This window comes from Hyla sarda, chromosome 3 (assembly GCF_029499605.1).
Source record: "Hyla sarda isolate aHylSar1 chromosome 3, aHylSar1.hap1, whole genome shotgun sequence".
Classification (NCBI taxonomy): Eukaryota; Metazoa; Chordata; class Amphibia; order Anura; family Hylidae; genus Hyla; species Hyla sarda.
The window spans coordinates 112958436-112981280 of NC_079191.1; the positions used below are offsets into that span (position 1 = coordinate 112958436).

The 22845-nt window shown below is 40.4% G+C and overlaps 1 long non-coding RNA gene across 1 annotated transcript in view; it reads right to left on the minus strand.

The window, feature by feature from the left end:
• Positions 1-647: 647 nt before the first annotated feature.
• The window catches only part of LOC130361637 (uncharacterized), a 71035-nt gene continuing 48837 nt past the window's right edge, over positions 648-22845 (minus strand). Inside the window, exons 2-3 of the long non-coding RNA XR_008891091.1 lie at positions 6871-6998; positions 648-717 (exon numbers count right to left, since the gene is read on the minus strand). This is a non-coding gene — a long non-coding RNA (uncharacterized LOC130361637). The remainder of the gene's footprint in view (positions 718-6870; positions 6999-22845) is intronic.

Consider the following 22845-nt stretch of genomic DNA (forward strand, 5'->3'; position numbering starts at 1 on the left):
TTGCTTTGTTGTATTGTGTGTGTAAAAGTGTAGTCAACCCCCCTTCCAAAATTCCCCCCAAAAATATAAATAAAAAAATGGAGTGCTTATTTAAAGATTTAGTAACTATTTCTGTTCATTAAGCTTTTCATATGATCTTTCCCTTTGAAAAATGTTTTAGTAAAATATATCAAATGAGGTTCAGAATTGTGTTTAAGCCATATTCTTTATTTTTTCCCCATAAAATGTAATGTTTATAGTATGCTTTTAATCTTTGCACAAATCACAAATCCTGATAGTGATACATAAGTTATATAGTCATTCTAAAAAAACTAGTGTATATTGAGCTTATGAAGTGTGATGTCATCATAAGTAACTCTGTATCAAATAATAAATGTAACAGAAAACAAAAACTGTCTACATAAAATATATAGTAAACAGTATGCATATAGTTGATTCCTGAAATTTATAATAAAATATATAGTAAACAGCATGTACATAGTCCCCGTGTATCTATAAAGTAGCCTCTTTAATAGGTTGACCCTAAGTGGCCGTGCGTACATTCTTGCTACCTAGAGATACAGCAGGTGGTTTGGTTTATTAGCAGTTAGTAGCAGTGGATACTCAAAATTGCAGTTTCTCAAGGTTTGATGTGTAGCAGATCCCATTATGATACTGTCCTGAAGATGAAGAAATAGCTGTTGGCAGTGAAGTGGGGGGAAGTAGTGCCTGATAAAGCTGCAGAGAAATTTCAGATAAACAACAAACAATTGATTTTATTTTACACAGTTGTTATCAGTCTTGTCATTCAATATCAGGTTCACCAAGAGGATGTTTGGAGGATGTAGAAGAAACTCAATACAATCCCTTGGTTGTTTCGCAACAGTATCTGCTTCTGTGTTACTAAAAATATTTGTGAATACAGAAGCTGAGAAAAAAGCATCAACCATCAGTACAGTCATAATAATTGAATGTGAAGAATACCAAAAAATCCTAGTCTAAACCTGAAAGCCCCAAATGTAACCCCTTTAAGATGCAGCAAGTTTGGTCTTTTAGGACAAAGGCCGATTTTTCAAATCTGACCTGGCATATTTTATGGTAATAACTTTGTAATGGTTTAATTTATCCAAGTGATTTTGAGACTGTTGTCTTGAGACACATTGCTATTTCTAGACATATTTGAAGAAGGGAAATAAAATGTAGCACTCACCATCTGGTCTTCTTATGTTTGTAAACTTCTCGTACGACACAGAAAATGAACTTGGCTTTCCGTAAGGGGGGATGAGGGTGCAGAAGTGTCACAAAGGCAACAGCCTGTTTCACGTAACTATGACATTTCTTCTGGCTGGAAGTATCAACTGCTACTTCATTGCCATTTATCATACAATATAAATAGAATTTTAACCCTATTCTTTGGAGACAGGGGAGATAGTGACCATAGTGACCGATCAGATTTCTTTTTTCATTTTTAAAAAGGTGTGTAAAAATTGAAAGAAGTAATCTGATTGGTTGCCATGGGCAACTTCCCCATTCTTCCTCTACAAAGATTTTGATAAATCTCCCCCATGATGTATGTATCTTTTAAAAACATTTTAATATTGCATTATAAAAACATTATTCATAGAAAATAACTTTTTCACTCACTACATCCAAAAAACAATTTATTTTTCCAACTTCACAAGAGCAAATTTGCAGGTAGCATTCTGGGTTATGCATAACTCATTAATTAACTTTTATTTTCATATTTTTTGTTTTAGAGATTTATAGAAAAAATTATTGATGTTGACTTCTCTGTACCTAGGCCAAATAAGGGCCCTGAATGGTGTCACATATTAGTGCTCAGACCACTATTGATTGGTCTCACATTTAGATCCCATTGCAACCATTGCACAAATGGCTTAAAGGGGTACTCCGCCCCTAGACATTTTAATCCCTATCCAAAGCATAGGGAATAAGATGTCTTATAGTAGGGGTCCCGCTGCTGGGGACCCCCGGGATCTCCCTATGCCCCCTCCTTTAGACTTGCATTGAGGGGTCATGGCCGTGACGTCACGAGCTGGGCATGACCGTGCCATCATGAGCCTCCGCACTGCATTGCCAGAAATCCGGCAAGGAGCGAAGTACACTCTGTGCACCCAATGTCTGGGGTGCAGCAGCCGAGATTGCGGGATGTCACAAGCAGGGCGTGACCATGACATCACGAGCCTATGACCTGCATCGCACAGCACAGCAAAAATTGCACAGCAAAAAGAAAAAGCTGTGCAATTTAGGGGAGTGGCACCTTCTGTAGCCGTAGAGTGGCACCCTCTGTGGCACCCCTCCCTGTTTCACAGGAGGTTTTTTAAATTGAAAGTGGATCCAGCATGTCACCCAGTCAGAGGCTATATGCCCAACAGAGGTGATTGAAATGAGTGTTAGGGTCTCATACGAAATGAGGCCACCTCCGCATGGTGGATGGGGGACACGTTTTGATCAAAAAGTGCGCTAAGAGCCTCCATTTTTTTTTACCAAGATGGCTGCTGCAACCTTCTTTTTTGTATAATTAGCATACTATTCATAAATTAGTAAATAGTAATACATTAGAGCAAGGTAAATAAAATGTGGTTAGGCACAAAAGATCTATGTATAAACAGGAATAATGAACCTGTATTTATTGTTTTTAGGTTACAACCATATTACCAATAGAAACTCTGGAAACGTTAAACCTCTTATTTCAGCTTAAATATGTTAACAGATGTTGAGCATTAGATTAAGCCTCAACTCTGTTGAATGTTCACTATTAAAGTAAAAAATTATTTTCGGCCCACAGCTGTGCCCGGGAATAGTGTTTGTGCTACGATTAGGACATATATTGGTAATGACATGCATGATAATTGTTCCCTCAGGTAATTGTACAGGTCTCTATCCAATTAATATGCCGCGGCCTGAGTTATGTTCTCCTTCAGGTAATGACGGCTTCTCATTAGCAAAAAACCTACTTGTACTCAGTGCTGGTAACCATGTACTTTAATAAATAGAGCTTAAAGGGTAAATTAACCTTAAAAAAACATTAGTCAGAGAATTCCATCAATATGGAATCTGTGAGCCTGGATCCCCATTGGTACTTTAATCAAATGCATTGTGGAACTCTAAAACATACTACCCATAGTCTTATGCTACCCATCTCCTTTCCAACAATTCTCACATGTCCTTGAGCTGTATTGTATAGGCATTTATTGAAAATTATTATTTTAAGAGTTATGTCATCAGAGAGATGCCCGCCTGGTATACAGCTGATTTTACAAAAAAAGGAAAACCTTTAACCAGCCAGATATTTTCCTTGCAGAGAGTGTTTTTAGAAGACCTGTAGTGTTTATTTTAGGGCAGGGTCACATAGGGTGCATCCGCAGCATATTTCATACTGTGGATGCGCCGACGGCTGTCACAGACTGCCGTCCGCACATCCGTGGCACGAAATACTTTGCGGATGCACCCCATGTGACCCTGCCCTTTAAAGTATAACATTACAGACAATATTGGGGCGAGTAATTGTAAATAAACAACAATGATGATACTAAAATATTCTGATTTCAAGAATACAGTAATGTGTGGACCGTGTTAGAGATTTTCAATATTGTGAATCTCAGTGTTACTGAGTATTTATTAGGTGTTTGAGTTATAGTTATTTTATGATTTTATTTTATGAAGATGATGGGTCTATGTAGTATACTTGTTATATAGGCAAAGCAACAATCATAATAATAATAATAATAACAATAATAATAATCTGGTTTCAACTGTGGCATAGCATGTTTGCTGTGTTAGGGGGCTTTCAATAACATGAATATTTGGCTTTTGTCAAAGAAGAGTGGGTGTTTAATTCAGTATTACAGAGCATTTACTGTATTTTCTAAGTGTTTACAAAGTGTTTATTTTATAACGGATAACACTACAGAAGACAATGGGTCTAAATACTCATAATACAAAAATAGTAATAACTGATTATAACTAGTGATGTATTTGCCATATTCTAATTCACAATATTTTGTGAATATTTAGATAAATATTCGTCCTATATTCACGAATTTCGTGTATTTGTTATATTCGCATATTCGAGGAAGAAAACAGTAAGGGGGTGGTCAACTTTACTATTGGTTGCTAGGGATGTTGTTGATAACCTATGACAAGTGTATTTGCATCATTCTAATTGGCCCACAAGTTAAAAGAAGGAATATGCGAATATGCGCATATGCACATATGGGCATTTACGGAAGAAAATCAAATATTAGTAATTTCGAATATATAGCGAATATATTTGCAATATTTGCAATACAAATTTGAAATGTGAATATTTGGGCCCAGCACTAATTATAACTTTAAATTTTCTGAATACAGTGATGCAATAGTATCAGATGTTTTCCATAACATTTTTGACAGGTTGAAATGATGGGTGTGGCCGCTGCTATTTAAAGGTGTACTCTGTTGGTAAACAATTTTTTTAAATCAAATGGTGCCAGAAAGTAAAACAGATTTGTAAATTGCTTCTATTAAAAAATATTAATCCTTCCAGTACTTATCAGCTGCTGTATACTACTTTTCTGCTGACACCTCTGTCCAGAGCAGAAACAAATCCCCATAGCATATCCTGCTCTGCACAATTTCCTGACATGGACAGAGGGTGTTAGCAGAGAGCACTGTGGTAAGACAGAAAGGAAATTCAAAAAGAAAAGAACTTCCTCTGTAGTATACAGCACCTGATAAGTACTGGAAGGATTAAGAAGTTTTTAAAAGAAGTAATTTACAAATCTGTTTAACTTTCTGGCATTCCACCAGGGTACCCCTTTAAGTCTTGGTGGGGATTTAAATTCTAACCACACCAATGGCTATACTAATATTACCTATTGTTAGATTGTAAACCCTTGGGGGCAGGACTCTCCCTATATTTATGTCTGTTATTTACTGTTGATATTCATTGTACTTGCGTTTGTGTTACATATTGTAACCGTTATCATATGATCAGTGCCCTGGAACGAAAGGCACTATAAAAATAAATACTATTAATGATAACTTTTTTTTAATGGCAATTTACCCTTTAACAGACAATTGTAATGCTAAGCTTAAAGGGGTACTCCACCCCTAGACATCTTATCCCCTATCCAAAGGATAGAGTATAAGATGTCAGATCGCCAGGGTCCCGCTGCTGGGGACCCCGGGGATCGCTGCTGCAGCACCCCGCTATCATAACTGCACAGAGCGAGATCGCTCTGCACGTAATGACGGGCAATACAGGGGCCGGAGCATCGTTACGCCACGGCTCCGCCACTCGTGACGTCACAGCCCGCCCCTGTCAATACAAGTCTATGGGAGGGGGTGTGGCGGTCGTCACGCCCCCTGCCATAGACTTGCATTAAGGGGATGGGCCGTGATGTCATGAGGGGCGGAGCCCTTTATCGCTCTGTGCAGTAATGATGGCGGGGTGCCGCAGCGGCGATCCCCGGGGTCCCCAGCAGTGGGACCGTGGCGATCTAACATCTTATCCCCTATCCTTTGGATAGGGGATAAGATGCCAGGGGCGGAGTACCCCTTTAAAGGGAATCTGTCAGCTAAAATTCCTGTTTTAAACTGTTGACACTGTTAGATGCTGTTAGAACAAGGAGACACATGCTACCTTTCATATAGTATATCTATTTCATGACAGAGAAAAATACTTTTAAAACATCATTCTCAAGCCCCTAAAGTGCTGAGGGGTGAATGTCTCCTCTCTTCCACTCTCATCCGTGTCCCTGCTTGATTTACAGTCAGCTGAAAGCCGAGTCCTGTTTTCACATCTCATTCTTATGCTGTGTATTCAAATTATTTGCATATGTAAGTTTTGGAAACAGGACTCAGTGCTGGAAGCGGAGCCCTGTCTGTAAATCAAACAGGGACAGGGATGGGAGGGGGGAGGTTGACAGGGAGGTGTTTAATCACATCACACACATTTTCATCACATTAAACACAGTTTTAGTCAGGGTTGGCATAAGTATATGGAAATTGACTGTTTCATTATGAATTCTATGGTTTTGAATAATTTTTTCATATTTTTGGTTATTATTAGTTCCCGAGTACTGTATGAGGATGGAGGATTAATGACTCTGATATGTTGGATGGTGGGATTATGAAGGCATGATGGAGGATTGGTACTAAAACATGATGGAGGATTTGCCCTTAAACATTTTATGAAGTGCCGAGTATCCATGCTTTTGTAAAGATTGAAGCTACATATGTGGAGGATTTATACAGGAATAGTCCATTTCGTACTCTTGAGAATCCACATTGGGAACATGGACTTTGTTATTTATCGATAAGTGGAGGATCCCATATATATTTTGAAGTACACAAACAGACATCATGGACCGAGCAATGCATGAATGTGGCTGCATATGCCAAACATGTATGGTTGGGGTCATCCCATGGACATTTGGAATAGAGTATCATGCATCATCTATGTAATGAGTCTCAATAGATTTAGGGGTCATGTGTATGTATTATTTTGGACACATGGGGGGAGGGTATATTGTGGTATTATAATAGATAGGGGTATGAATATGTCATTGTGACAATTTCTGAAGATGCATCTTCAATAGGTAGAACCACCCAGTTTAGAAGCAAATCCCCATAGCAAACCCCTTCTACTCTGTGCAGTTCCCGAGACAAGCAGAGATGTCAGCAGAGAACACTGTTGCAAAATAGGGTAGACAGATTAAGAGAGCACAGTCAGACTGCTAAATATATCCAGCATAAACATATGCTAATCACCAAATGAACAGAACAGCAAGCTGGTAACTGGAATGATAGCTACTGTGGGGTGCTAAGCTCAAAAACTGAAGCAGAGATACAAAACGTCGTAGAAGAATGAAAGCTTGCACACACCGCTCCTGTAGACTCTATCTTGCGGACAGTCTGTTCCGGCAGGGAGACTTCATTGATGCCGGGTGCTCAGAGCCTAACAGATGTTTTCGCACAGTAGATGTATGCTTCTTCCGGCCTCTGAGAGAGCACTGTTGCCAAACAGAAAAGGACAACTCAACTTCAGCAGCTGATAATTATTGAAAGGATTAAGATTTTTTAATAGAAGTAATTTACAAATCTGTTTAACTTTTTTTTTCTGGAAAACCCCTTTAAGCAAAAACAAATATATGAAAGGTACCATATGTTACCTTACACCAACAGCTATGTTACAGCCCAGGACAGGCAAGTATTTAAAAGGCTGGATACTCCATGAAATACAATATTAAATATTGTTTAACCCCTTGCCGCTAATGGATGTTCATTAATGCCCATCTGCGGTTCCCGAGGTATGACGCGCGCTAAGCAGGTGAGCGCACATTATACCCGGTGGGTCCCTGTTGCTATAGGCAACCAGGACCCACGGCTAATACCGGACATCGCCGATCAGGCTGATGTCTGGCATTAACACATTAGACTTCATTAGAATCAAAATTGATTACCACGTCTAAAATGTAAGTAAACATTGCCGGTTAGCCCAGTGGTGCTATTCGGGTAAAATTGCAGTGTCCCAAATATCTTGTAGGACGCAATGGGGATCCCTACCTGCCTCCTCGATGTCCGATCACCGAATGACTGCTCTGTGCCTGAGATCCAGGCAGAAGCAATCGAGCGACGATAACACTGATCAATGCCATGCTATTGCATGGCAGTGATCTGTGTAGGAAATCAGTGTGTGCAATGTTATAGCTATAACATTGCAAAACAAAGTGAAAGTAAAGTGTTAATAAATGTGATTAAACCCCTTCCCTAATAAAAGTTTTAATCCCCCCCCCCCCCCCCCAAAAAAAAAAAAAAAAGCATATTTTGGTCACTTTTTATACCATTAAAAAAATTAATAAAAAGTGATCAAAAAGTCTTATCAAAACAAAAATGGTACTGATAGAAACCTCAGATCACGGCACAAAAAATGAGCACTCATATGTGGAAAAATAAAAAAGTATAAGGGTCAGAAGAGGAGATTTTTCAAGTATTAATTTTGGTGCATGTAGTTATAATTTTTTTTAGTAGTAAAATAAAATCAAACCTATATAAATTGGGTATCCTTGAGAATGTATGGACTGACAAAATAAATATAATGTGCAATTTTTACCGAAAACTGCACTGCGTAAAAATTACAGCCTCTAAAAATTACAAAATAGCTTCTTTTTTTTCAATTTTGCCCCACAAATACTTTTTTCTGGTTTCACCGTAGATTTTGTGGTGAAATTATTAATGGTATTACAAAGCCCTTATATGGAATTTTAGGTGGAAAATTGAAAGGGTTATGATTTTTAGAAGGTGAGGAGGGAAAAACAAAAGTGCAAAAATGAAAAATTGCCAAAGAAGGAAGGGGTTTAAAGCCTGTATGGCAAATATACAATGATAGGGATTAAGTGCAAGGGGTCAAATACTTTTCAAAGACTGTAACCCAATTGCTCACCTTCTTTGTTTCACAATGTGGCATCTATTCTTTCTTATGTATACTGTAACTGATTTGACTTGCTTGCTATAGTATGTCCTGTATAAAAAAAAAAAAAAAAAACTTTCTTCTAATGTTGGTATCTCCTATATGCTGTGTGCTTTTTTCATTCTATGAAGTGATCTTTTATTTATAATATTATGTATTTAATATTATACAGTCAGCAGAAAACATTGCACTCATAAATGAAAAATGGCAAGGAATGTAATGAAAACTTGACAAATACTGCGGTAAACAACGGAGTTAATGGACATTGGATCCTACTCATTAAAGCTTACAGTCTAAAGTGAATGAGGAAAATGAATCACACGGAGGAGATGTGTGTCTTTTACAGTGGACCTGCCACATGTGAGATTAAAGCTGATTTTTCTAAGTTCCTCTGCATGACCAAGTCATCCAATATGAACATGTAAGAGCAAACAGAAGAAGCGCAGTGAACTGCAAATACAGAGGAAAAGACAAAGGGCTGAGGTAATGTGGTTATAAGTTGTGAACTGAAATAAGAGGTGAATAATTAGTTTTTTTTTTTTTTTTTTATTAACCGTGGTGTATGCACCCAATGTACTCCATTAAGGACATGCGGGGCATAAAGGGCATATTGGGGCATATAGTTAAGCAAGGTACTATAACCCATGATATTGCATAATGCAGCCCCAGTTCAAGCCTTTTTCAAATTTTTCATGTACTTTTTGACACATTGGGACTTATCAACACCAAAAAATAGGCCACACGATAGCAATGGATATCCCAAATATTTAATCACCTTTATTAAACATATATAAAAATTACATACACTATTAAAAACATATAGTAGGCAAAGCAGAAATCAGAACAATTAAAATAAGGGGTATACTCAAAATAATGACCGCATATGGTCAGGGAACACAGATGTATAAGATAGGTAAAGTTGTGCATATCACAGGAAAAACACAGGTGTAAAAACAGGCAGGCTATAAAAAGAAAACACAACTAACCAATAAAGGTATAAGGATGATAATAATATCAAAACTGTGCACCCTGTAGTGAGATATGAGGTTTGATATTATCATCATATTTCCTGCTGCTCTTATATTGTCTACCTATAAGTCTTTTGAAATAATGATCCCTAAATCCATTTCCTCGGATACTGAGGTTAGGACTGTATCATATAGTCTATACTCTGTCCAAGGGTTTTTACGCCCCAGGTGGATTATCCTGTTGCCAAAGTTCTGACCATTCCTCTAGTTTGCCTAGATCCTTTTCCATTTGGCACATCCCTCCAGGAACATGAAGTCATGTAAATGTACATGTATATCCCAATATGTGAATGTTACTTTCTATGCACAATAGCAAAAAAGCTACTTATTGTATACTATTGACTAGCTTTATGATTGTATATTTAAGCTTGTTTTAAGTCTGGGATTAATCTGCATATTATTATTACAAAACATTTTTATGATTTTTTTGTTTCAAACTACTTATTTTAAATAATTAGCAATTTTATTTTATTGTGGTTATTGATATGTTAGCCGCAAGGGGCCTGCGGTATAGAATTACTTGATAACTTATCGTTTAAATTGATTTTGTGTAAGAGTGTGTCACTTCAAAATTTTCTGTTTGTGTTCTAAGTTGGGTTTCTGTGGTTATACTTTGACCTATTCTTTCTGTTCTGTCTCTTTTGCCAATCAGATATCCTGTGTGACCACACCTGCTCAACTGACTATATAGGAAGTGGCATTGGGGGGATCAAGAGGGGAAATTAAGTGGCATATGGGGGGGCAAATGAAATGGCACAGAGGGTGATCAAGGGGGAATGAAATTACACAGGGCTGTAGCAACCTTATTTGTAATGCTGATACTAGATACTGAGGCACAATGTGATACATGTAATCACTTTAAGCCCTTTTTCACCTTAAGGACTAAGCCCTTTTTCGCAATTCTGACCGCTGTCACTTTACGAATTAATAACGCAAAAACGCTTTTACCGAATATTCTGATTCTGAGACTGTTTTTTCGTGACATATTCTACTTTATTTTGGTGGTAAATTTTCGGCGTTATTTGCATCCTTTTTTGGTGAAAAATCCCAAAATTTCATGAAAATTTTGAAAAATTTAACATTTTTCTAACTTTGAAGCTCTCTACTTGTAAGGAAAATGGATATTCACAATAAATTTTATTTTTCTTCACAAATACAATATGTCCACTTTATGTTGGCATCATAAAATAGACATATTTTTGCTGTTTGAAAAAATTAGAGGGCTTCAAAGTAGAGCAGCAATTTTCAAAAATGTCATGAAAATTGCTAAATCTGAAGGGACAGATGTTACAGAACTACAACTCCCAGCATGCCTGGGCAGTCGAGGCATGCTGAGAGTTGTAGTTTGGCAACATCTGGAGGGCTAACGTTTGGGCACCACTGTAACAGTGGTCTCCAAACTGTGACCCTCCAGATGTTGCAAAACTACAACTCCCAGCATGCCCAGACAGCCTTTGGCTGTATGGATACGCCCTGTGTCCTTAAGGACTCGGAATGCAGGGTGTATCCATACGCCCTGTGTCCTGAAGAGGTTAAATTATCAGAAGTGGCTGCGAATCTGTCACTAACCCAACATGTGGCGTGCACCCAGCAGGAGGATGTGCAGCCCAGCCAGGGAGTCTTTGGGAGTGCAGCAAAGCAGGAGGATGTGTGGGCCGTCAAGTTGATTGAACTTATGTGAGCATTATGACTGACCCCAGACCAGAGGAGTAGTAGTCAGACCAGGGGGCAGTATACAACTTACTTCCTGCAACCATATACTGTATATGGAAGTTTTCCAATTTTTCACAGTATTTTGAGTATTTCACAAAAAAAGCTGCATGTATCAACAACAATTTACCACCAACACAGTACAATATTTCACGAAAAAACTATCACAAAATCTCTTTGCTCAGTAAAAGCATTTCAAAATTATTATCACTTAGAGAGACACATGCCTGATTCGAAAAATGGAGACGGTCATGAAAGTAAAAACAGGCGCCGTCCCTAAGGGGTTAATGGATTTTTGTGGCAGTTTAATTTAATTTATATTTCTCTTTCCTTTTGATTCCACTTCTGACTTTCACTTCATATGAAAAACTGCTAAAAACTGATATGTTTGGAAAAACTTTTCCAATTCAAAAAAAATGATCCCTTATCACAATGTAATCTAAACAAAAAAAAAAAGGAGAGGAAAGATAGTTCAAGTTAGGGGGAGCCAACCAAACCATATTTGTCTGACTTGGTGAAGTCATGCCATGGCCTCCATGAGGAGCTGGTGTCGAAGAGAGCTGGAGGGAAAACATGTACATTTTTAAGCTTCATAATATATTATAAGATAAAAAGAGTGCTATTCAAAAATACAAATTGTCCCCCAAAACTAAGCCCTTATACAGGTTAGTCAAGATAAAAGTAAAACATTTTTTTTTTTAAATGTTCAGGTTGAAAGGTGAGGAGGAAATAAAATTAACCCCCCCCCCCCTCAAAAAAAAAAAGTAATAATATATATATATATATATATATATATATATATATATATTACTGTGCTGTGAAAGGGTTAAAAGTCTTTGAGCCAGTGGATGTCCAATAGGAGGAGAATGGCACTTCATCAGTCCCCTTTTGCTGTCATCATGTCCAGTTAACATGTTAAATAGCTCAAGAACGTATTAGTAATCACGTGATACAAACACCCAAAAGAACATTAGCACCTTGAGTGCCATAACAAAATACTAGTAAACTAAAAGCAACATCATTGAACAATTCCTATACATGCAATGGCATGATCAAGGAATCCATGTAAAAGGAATCCCAGTGGATTTTGAGATTGAATGCAACCGGACCGCTTGGTCTGAATGATAAAAGCGAAATGGGTGCTTTATTGTAAGATATCCTGTACATTACTTACGTTGATCTTGCCGTTGCATGTACAGGAATTGTTCAGTGATATTGTTTCTAGTTCACTAGCATTTTGTTATGGCACTCAAGGTGTTAATGTTTTTTTGGGTGTTTGTATCATATGATCACTAATATGTTCTTGAGATATTTAGCATGTTAACCAAAACGTGATGACTAGAGATGAGCGAACTTTTGAAAAATTCGATTCGGCCGATTTGCAGAATTTTCTGATAAAGTTTGTTTTGTTCCGAATTTTTTTGCGGCGAATCTATATTAAGGGAAACAAAACTAAAAAAGTAGCCAACCCCTCTAGGCTAGCATCAGTTGCCTGATACAGTGATGTAATGGTAAAAATGGCTGGATCGTGCTTCAATTATAATATGAAAGTGCAAATTTATTACACAATATAAAATACATATAAAATATAAACAATAACTCCTCGAAACACAAGGGCCCTTGTGCCGAGGAAAATTACAATATAAAACTTATAAAACTTATACACACACCAATAGCTAGCATTGAGACTTTTTTGAGAATTTTTTAACAATGAAATAGTACTTTAAATCCGGCCTCCGATATTTCAAATGGGTTGAATGTCCCTTAAAAGGTATGGATTCCAATTATACGTAAGGTAAAGTCCCATATAGGATATAGATTCCAAATTTTAAACGTAGAATAGGTAAATTATAGTTACCAGTTTGCAATACATCCCGATAGAAAGTCACCTTGAGTTGAAAATGTGGAGTCCGCACGGTTAGGTGGTACCAGACGCTGGCATGCGTCCTCGCGGTGGTCTGCCTGCCACAGACCAGCTGTAATAATAACCACTTGCTGATGTTTCGCTGCAGATGGTAATCACACAATGAAGCAGGTGCAGACTTCTAGGTAACTCGATGGTGGGTGACGTCACAGGCGCTTGGGCAATGCTGCCTGGAAGATGATTCCGGGAATGGTGTACTGCTTAGCAGAACTGGATCGGAGTTCGCCTTTGAAAAGTCAGGTAGCGGTGATGTATAATATTCTTCTACCTAGACGCGTTTCTGAGCTCACATGTACTTTATACACGGCCCTTTCCTCAGTAGGCTTGCTCATGCAAGCCTACTGAGGAAAGGGCCGTGTATAAAGCACATGTGAGCCCAAAAAAACGCGTCTAGGTATAGGAATATAATACATCACCGCTACCTGACTATTCAAAGGAGAACTCCGATCCAGTTCTGCTAAGCAGTACACCATTCCCGGAATCATCTTCCAGGCAGCATTGCCCAAGCGCCTGTGACGTCACCCACCATCGAGTTAACTAGAAGTCCGCACCTGCTTCATCGTGTTGTTACCATCTGCAGCGAAACATCAGCAAGCGGTTATTATTACAGCTGGTCTGTGGCAGGCAGACCGCCGCGAGGACGCATGCCAGCGTCTGGTACCACCTAACCGTGCGGACTCAACATTTTCAACTCAAGGTGACTTTCTATCGGGATGTATTGCAGACTGGTAACTATAATTTACCTATTCTACGTTTAAAATTTGGAATCTATATCCTATATGGGACTTTACCTTACGTATAATTGGAATCCATACCTTTTAAGGGACATTTAACCCATTTGAAATATCGGAGGCCGGATTTAAAGTACTATTGCATTGTTAAAAAAATTCTCAAAAAATTCTCAATGCTAGCTATTGGTGTGTGTATAAGTTTTATAAGTTTTATATTGTAATTTTCCTCGGCACAAGGGCCCTTGTGTTTCGAGGAGTTATTGTTTATATTTTATATGTATTTTATATTGTGTAATAAATTTGCACTTTCATATTATAATTGAAGCACGATCCAGTCATTTTTACCATTACATCACTGTATCAGGCAACTGATGCTAGCCTAGAGGGGTTGGCTACTTTTTTAGTTTTGTTTCCCTTATCACAACACTAGGTGTAGGTGTACAGCCCTCTTACCTCGGCTAGTTAATTGTGAGCTGCACATCCCCAGTTTTGAATCTATATTAACCCCTTAAGGACCCAGCCATTTTACACCCTAGGACCCGGCCATTTTTTGCACATCTGACCATTGTCACTTTAAACATTAATAACTCTGGAATGCTTTTAGTTATCATTCTGATTCTGAGAAAGTTTTTTCGTGACATATTCTACTTTAACATAGTGGTAAAATTTTGTGGTAACTTGCATCCTTTCTTGGTGAAAAATCCCCAAATTTAATGAAACATTTGAAAATTTTGCATTTTTCTAACTTTGAAGCTCTCTGCTTGTAAGGAAAATGGATACTTCAAATAATTTTTTTTAAATTCCTATATACAATATGTTTACTTTATGTTTGCATCATAAAATTGACAAGTTTTTACTTTTGGAAGACATCAGAGGGCTTCAAAGTCAGCAGCAATTTTCCAATTTTTCACAAAATTTCCAAACTCACAATTTTTCGGGGACCAGTTCAGGTTTGAAGTGGATTTGAAGGGTCTTCATCTTGGAAATACCCCACAAATGACCCCATTATAACAACTGCACCCCACCAAAGTATTCAAAATGACATTCAGTCAGCGTTTTAACCCTTTAGGTGTTTCACAGGAATAGCAGCAAAGTGAAGGAGAAAATTCACAATCTTAATTTATTACACTTGCATGTTCTTGTAGACCCAATTTTTGAATTTTTACAAGGGGTAAAAAGGAGAAAATGTATACTTATATTTGTAGCCCAATTTCTCTCGAGTAAGCACATACCTCATATGTCTATGTAAAGTGTTCGGCGGGCGCAGTAGAGGGCTCGGAAGGGAAGGAGCGACAAGGGGATTTTGGAGACTACGTTTTTCTGAAATGGTTTTTGGTGGGCATGTTGCATTTAGGAAGCCCCTATGGTGCCAGAACAGCAAAAAAAAAAAAAAAAAAAAAAAAAAAACACATGGCATACCATTTTGGAAACTAGACCCCTTGAGGAACATAACAAGGAATAAAGTGAGGCTTAATACCCCACAGGTGTTTCACTACTTTTGCATATGTAAAAAAATGTAAAAAAAATTGACTAAAATGTGTGTTTCCCCCCCCAAATTTCACATTTTTGCAAGGGTTAATAGAAGAAAATACCCCCAAAAAACTGTAACCCCATCTCTTCTGAGTATGAAGGTACCCCATAAGTTGACCTGAAGTGCACTACGGCCGAACTACAATGCTCAGAAGAGAAGGAGTCATATTTGGCTTTTTGAGAGCAAATTTTGCTCGAGGGCATGTTGCATTTAGAAAGTCCCTATGGTGCCAGGACAGCAAAAAATACCCACATGGCATACCATTTTGGAAACTAGACCCCTTGAGAAACGTAACAAGAAATAAAGTGAGCCTTAATACCCCATAGGGGTTTCACAACTTTTGCATATGTAAAAAAAAACAAACACTAAAATGTGTGTTTCCCCCCCAAATTTCACATTTTTGCAAGGGTTAATAGCAGAAAATACCCCCCAAAATTTGTAACCCCATCTCTTTTGAGTATGGAGGTACCCCATAAGTTGACCTGAAGTGCACTATGGGCGAACTACAATGCTCAGAAGAGGAGTCATGTTTGGCTTTTTGAGATCAAATTTTGCTCGGGTGGCATGTTGCATTTGGGAAGCCCCTATGGTGCCAGGACAGCAAAATAACCCCCACATAGACCCCTTTAGGAATGTAACAAGGGGTACAGTGAGCATTTGCCCCCCACTGGTGTCTGTCAGATCTTTGGAACAGTGGGCTGTACAAAATTTTTAATTTGCACAGCCCACTGTTCCAAAGATCTGTAAGACACCAGAGGGGGGTAAATTCTCACTGCACCCCTTATTACATTCCGTGAAGGGTGTAGTTTCCGAAATGGGGTCACATGCGTTTTTTTTTTTTTTGCGTTTGTCAAAACCGCTGTAATAATCAGCCACCCCTGTGCAAATCACCTCAAATGTACATGGTGCACTCTCCATTCTGTGCCTTGTTGTGCACCCCCCAGAGCACTTTGCACCCACATATGAGGTATCTCCGCAGTCGGGAGAAATTGCATTACAAATTTGGGGGGATTTTTTCCCTTTTACCTCTTGTCAAAATGAAAAGTATAGGGCAACACCAGCATGTTAGTGTAAAAAAAATATTTTTTTACACTAACATGCTGGTGTAGACCCCAACTTCCCCTTTTCATAAGGGGTGAAAGAAGAAAAAGCCCCCCAAAATTTGTTAGGCAATATCTCCCGAGTACGGCGATACCCAATATGTGGACCTAAACTATTGACCTGAAATACGACAGGGCTCCGAAGTGAGAGAGCGCCATGCGCATTTGAGGCCTGAATTAGGGATTTGCATAGGAGTGAACATAGGGGTATTCTACGCCAGTGATTCCCAAACAGAGTGCCTCCAGCTGTTGCAAAACTCCCAGCATGCTTGGACAGTAAACAGCTGTCCGGCAATACTGGGAGTTGTTGTTTTGCAACAGCTGGAGGCTCCATTTTGGAAACAGTGCCATACCAGACGTTTTTCATTTTTATTGGGGAGGGGGGCTGTGTAAGGGTATGTGTATATGTAGTGTTTTTTACTTTTTATTTTATTTTGTGTTAGTGTAGTGTAGTGTTTTTAGGGTACAGTCACACGGGCGGGGGATTACAGTGAGTTTCCCGCTGCGAGTTTGAGCTGCAAAATTTGCTGCATCGCAAACTTGCAGCCTGATACTCACTGTAAGCCCCCTGCCCATGTGAATGTACCCTGTGCATTCAAAGGGGGGGGGGGACCTCCAGCTGTTGCAAAACTACAACTCCCAGCATGCACAGTCTATCAGTGCATGCTGGTAGTTATAGTTTAGCAACGGCTGGAGGCACACGGGTTGGGAAACACTGAGTTAGGAAACAGACAATGTTTCCCAACCAGTGTGCCTCCAGTTGTTGCAAAACCACAACTCCCAAACATTCTCAGGCATGCTGGAAGTAGTAGTTCGGCAACATCTTTAGAGCCAGATGTTGCCGAACTACAACTCCCAGCATGCTTGGAGTTGTAGTTTTGCAACATCTGGAGGACTACAGTTTGCAGACCACTAATACAGTGGTTCCCAATCTGTGCCCTTCCAGATGTTGCAAAACTACAATTCCCAGTACGCCAAAACTGTCCAGGCATGCTGGGAGTTGTAGCTCTGCAAAATCTGAAGGGCCAGATGTTACAGAACTACAACTTCCAGCATGCCTGGACAGTGAGGGCATGCTGAGGATGTATAGGTTTTGCAACATCTGGAAGGGCATAGTGGTCTCCAAACTGTGGACCTCCAGATGTTGCAAAACTGCAGCTCCCAGCATGCCCAGACACCAAGGGCTGTCTGGGCATGCTGGGAGTTGTAGTGTAAGGGGACCAGATGGACCAGTCCAGATCGCTGTACGGCGGTCTGGACTGCTACAAAGGTCCCGTGATGCCGCCGAAGATCAACTCACCTGTCGCCACCGCCGCCGTCTCCGCCGCCGGGATCCGGGTCTTCAGGGACGGGGTAAGTACCGGGGCCGGGCCCCGACACTCCCCCGTCCCCGGCCGCGTCCTCCGGTCTTCCTCCCGTTCTCTCCGGACTTCCAGGGGCCGGGCAGGGCGGGAGGAAGTAACCGCCCCCCCCCCCCCCTGCGATTGGTCGGTTAGCTAACCGAGGAATCACAGGGGATAGGAGGAGGAGGCAGGCTTGCCACCTCGCTCCTATACTTCAGCATGGTCCTTGCTGTCTGTAACAACCGGGATCATGCAAAATTACCGGGCGGTCGGGTCCCAGAGACCCCATCAGCCCGGTAGCGCCGCAGATCGCAAGGGCGATTTCCCTCACGATTTGCGACGATCGCCGACATGGGGGGCAGACATGGCCCCCCTCGACGTTTGCCCTGGATGCCTGCTGAAGCATTTCAGCAGGCATCCGCTTCCGATCTCTGCCCGGCACGCTGCAGGGACCGGAAAACGTCAGGACGTAAGGGGACGTCCTGGGTCCTTAAAGCCCAGGGTGCGGGGACATCCCCGTATGTCCTGGGTCCTTAAGAGTTTAAAAAAGGCTATTTCTAGCCTACATACAGCCTCTATAGGGGTATATAACACTTTGCTGTGTTCTTAAACACATCTGGAGTGTGCTGGGTTAGTGAAATAATACTGTTATTCAGAATAACATGCAGATTACTGGCATCGCTTTTAGAATCACTGCCGCACAGCAGCACAATTACAGAGCCTGGTGGTGGCATCAGTGTCAGGAGACCATATAGTGACTGAATGACACAGCGTGGAGGTGTTAGCAGCATGAAGAGACCATACAGTATCTGAATGGCACAGCGTGGAGGTGTTGGCAGCATGAGGACACCATATAGTGGCTGAATGACACAGCATGGAGGTGTCGGCAGCCTGAGCACACCATATAGTGGCTGAATGACACAGCATCGAGGTGTTGGCAGCATGAGGAGACCATATAGTGGCTGAATGACACAGCATGGAGGTGTTGGCAGCATGAGGAGACCATATAGTGAATGAATGGCACAGCCCGGAGTTGCCAGGAGCATGAGTAGGCACTAGGCCTTCACAATCCCTAAGATTAAAAGATGAATTAAGAAATTTAAGCCGAAGATTTTGGATAGCGGGTGCTACCTATGAGAAAATTTGAAATTCCCAGACCCAGGCCCCACAGCGGCATCAGTAACCCATATATTGGCTGAATGACACAGCCTGGAGTTGGCTGATCCACGAGTACACACCAGGGCTTCACAATCCCCCCCAAAAAACACCACAATTTTAGAAATTTTTGAAAAAGATTTTGGATAGCGGGTGCTACCTATGAGAAAATTTGAAATTACTAGACCAAAGACCCACAGCGGCATCAGTAACCCATATATTGCCTGAATGACACAGCCTGGAGTTGGCTGATGCACGAGTTCCCACCAGGGCTTCACAATCCCCCCCAAAAACACCACAATTTTAAAATTTTTCGAAAAAGATTTTGGATAGCGGGTGCTACCCATGAGAAAATGTTTAATTCCCAGACCTAGGCCCAGCAGCGCCATCATCTTTTGATTTGAAATTTAAAACAACCTTTGCAAGTCCCGGACCCTAGCGTGTGGGTACGAAGGACCAAATCCAACAAGCCCCCACAGGGCTCATGTGGCCATGAGATTTAGGCGCAACATCTCCATTGCCCTGACCGGCTATTGTTTCCAAGACTTCTCGCCAAGGCAAACCATGTGAAGAACAACGTGACACTGCCGTGACCTGCACACATGGTTTGCTGAAGGGCCACTGAGACTTGTCCGGGCAGTGGAGGCTTAAGACACAGTGGAGGATGTGGAGTGGAGTAGCACACTGTGGCAGGACCAACGGGCTGGCAGAGTGTAGCAGGAAGCAGCATTGAGTACACACAAGGGCTTCAGAATCCCAAAGAAAAAACAAACATTTTTAAAATAATTTTAAGAATATTTAGGACAGCAGGTGCTACCTATATATTGCCTGAATGACACAGCCTGGAGTTGGCTGATGCATGAGTACACACTAGGGCTTCACAATCCTTCCAAAAAAATACAACAATTGTAGAAATTTATGAAGAAGACTTATGGATAGCGGGTGTTACCTATGAGAAAATTTGAAATTCCCAGACCCAGGCCCAGCAGCACCATCAGTAAACCATATATTGCCTGAATGACACAGGCTGGAGTTGGCTGATGCGTGAGTACGCACCAAAGCTTCACAATCCCTAATAAAAAAGACAAAAATTTTTGACAAAAATGTAAACGAAAATTTAGGACAACGAGTGCTCTCTATATATTACCAGAATGACGCAGCCTGGAGTTGGCTGTAGCATGAGGAGACCATTGAAATGTGTAATTTTTTCATTTGAAATTTAAATCAAAATTTGTGTCCTGGACCCCGCCGTGTGGGTACAAAGGACGTAATCTCACAAGCACCCACAGGGCTCATGTGGCCGTAAGATGTAGGCGCAACGTCTCCATAGCCCTGACCGGCCATTTTTGGTTTTTGTACCTTTGTTTAACCCCTTAAGGACTGGGGTTTTTTCCGTTTTTGCATTTTCGTTTTTTGCTCCTTGCCTTTAAAAAATCATAACTCTTTCAATTTTGCACCTAAAAATCCATATGATTGCTTATTTTTTGCGCCACCAATTCTACTTTGTAATGACATCAGTCATTTTTCCCAAAAATCTACGGTGAAACAGAAAAAAAAATCATTGTGCGACAAAATTGAAAAAAAAAAACGCTGTTTTGTAACTTTTGGGGGCTTCCGTTTCTACGTAGTACATTTTTCTGTAAAAATGACACCTTATGTTTATTCTGTAGGTCCATACGATTAAAATGATACCCTACTTATATAGGTTTGATTTTGTCGTACTTCTGGAAAAAAATCATAGCTACATGCAGGAAAATTAATACGTTTAAAATTGTCATCTTTTGACCCCTATAACTTTTTTATTTTTCCGTGTATGGGGCGGTATGAGGGTTCATTTTTTGTGCCGTGATCTGAAGTTTTTAATGGTACCATTTTTGCATTGATAGGACTTATTTATCGCTTTTTATTCATTTTTAAATTATATAAAAAGTGACCAAAAATGCACTATTTTGGACTTTGGAATTTTTTTGCGCGTGCGCCATTGACCGAGCGGTTTAATTAACTATATATTTTTTATAATTCTGACATTTCCGCATGCGGTGATACCATATATGTTTATTTTTATTTACACTGTGTTTTTTTTATGGGAAAAGGGGGGTGATTCAAACTTTTAATAGGGGAGGGGTTAAATGATATTCATTCACTTTTTTTTTCACTTTCTTTTTGCAGTGTTATAGCTCCCATAGGGACCTATAACACTGCACACACTCATCTTTATCATTGATCACTGGTTTCTCATAGGAAACCAGTGATCGATGATTCTGCCGCTTGACTGCTCATGCCTGGATCTCAGGCACTGAGCAGTCATTCGGCGATCAGAAAGTGAGGAGGCAGGTAGGGGCTATCCCGAACAGCCCACTGAGTTAACCGGCAGCTTTTACTTTCACTTTTAGCCGCGGCTCAGCTCTGAGAGCGCGGCTAAAGGGTTAATAGCGCGCGGCGCCGCGATCGGCGCTGCACGCTATTAGCGGCGGGTCCCGGCTTCACTATGACGCAGGGCCCGCCGTGATATGATGCGGGGTTACCGTGTAACCCTGCGTTATATCACGGGAGCAGGACCAAGGACGTACCTGTATGTCCTTGGTCCTTAAGGGGTTAAGAACAAGGGCATATCCAAGAGTCCAGAAGACTCTATAATGCAGGACGGTGGACCACCAAAAGACATTCTTCTATAAAATAGTTTTTATGAAATAAAGAAGCAGAGTTCATCCCTCTGCATATTTTTTTTTTTTAATTTTACTTAAAAAATCACACGCAACAATCGTTCAATGGTGTAATGGTTATTATTGTGAAACATTCAAGTTTATTACTGTGATAATTATAAGAAAATTTGAAAAAAACACTACCCAAGAGTGTTTAATAACCCCATACATTGCACCATAAATGTTGAAAGTTAAATTAAGCATGTATGTATCTATTTCTAAAATTTCCTAAAATTAAAGGCCCAAGCCCAGAAGCATCATGAAGTCAAGTAGTTTCTGAAAGACACAGGAGCAGTCAGGAGTAGGCATCAGCAGTACCCAAGAGGCTTTAATAACCCCTTACATTGCACGATCACTCGCAAGATCGAGCAATAACAGATGTGTTATGCCCTCAGATGTCTGGGGCTGCACGCGCACTACGCTGAACGGACCAGCGTGTGTCTATTTTTCACCGACAGGTGCGGGTAACCGCTGAACCCCATTCGTGATAGGGATCAGGGATTGCAATAATTTGCCAGGAAAGAAGAATCACAACTAAGTGCTGGTCATAAGCTCAGGTTCATTAAGTCCCTGCCCTTTGTACACACCGCATGTCTCTACTACCGATTGGATGGTTTAGTGAGGTCCTTGGATCGGCCCCGGCGGGGTAGGAGAAGGCCCTTGCAGAGCGCCGAGAATTTAAAGATCATAGTTGAAATTTGCATTAAGCATGTATTAGCTACTGCTAAACTTCCAAAAATTGAAGGCCTAAGGCCTGAGGCATTAGGGAGACAATTATTTCCTGAAAGACACAGAATGAGTCAGGAGCAGTCAGGAGCAATACCCAAGAGGGTTTCATAACCAACCTCTTACATTTAAAGATCAATGTTGACATTTGAATTAAGCATGTATTTAGCTACTGCAAAACATCCAAAAATTGAAGGCCCAAGGCCTGAGGCATCAGGGAGGCAATTATTTCCTGAAAGACACAGAATGAGTCAGGAGCAGTCAAGAGCAGTACCCAAGAGGGTTTCATAACCATCCCCTTACATTTAAAGATCAATGTTGAAATTTGCATTAAGCATGTATTTAGCTACTGCTAAACATCCAAGAATTGAAGGCCCAAGGCCTGAGGGCAGGGAGGCAAGTAGTTCCTGAAAGACACAGAATGAGTATGGAGCAGGCAT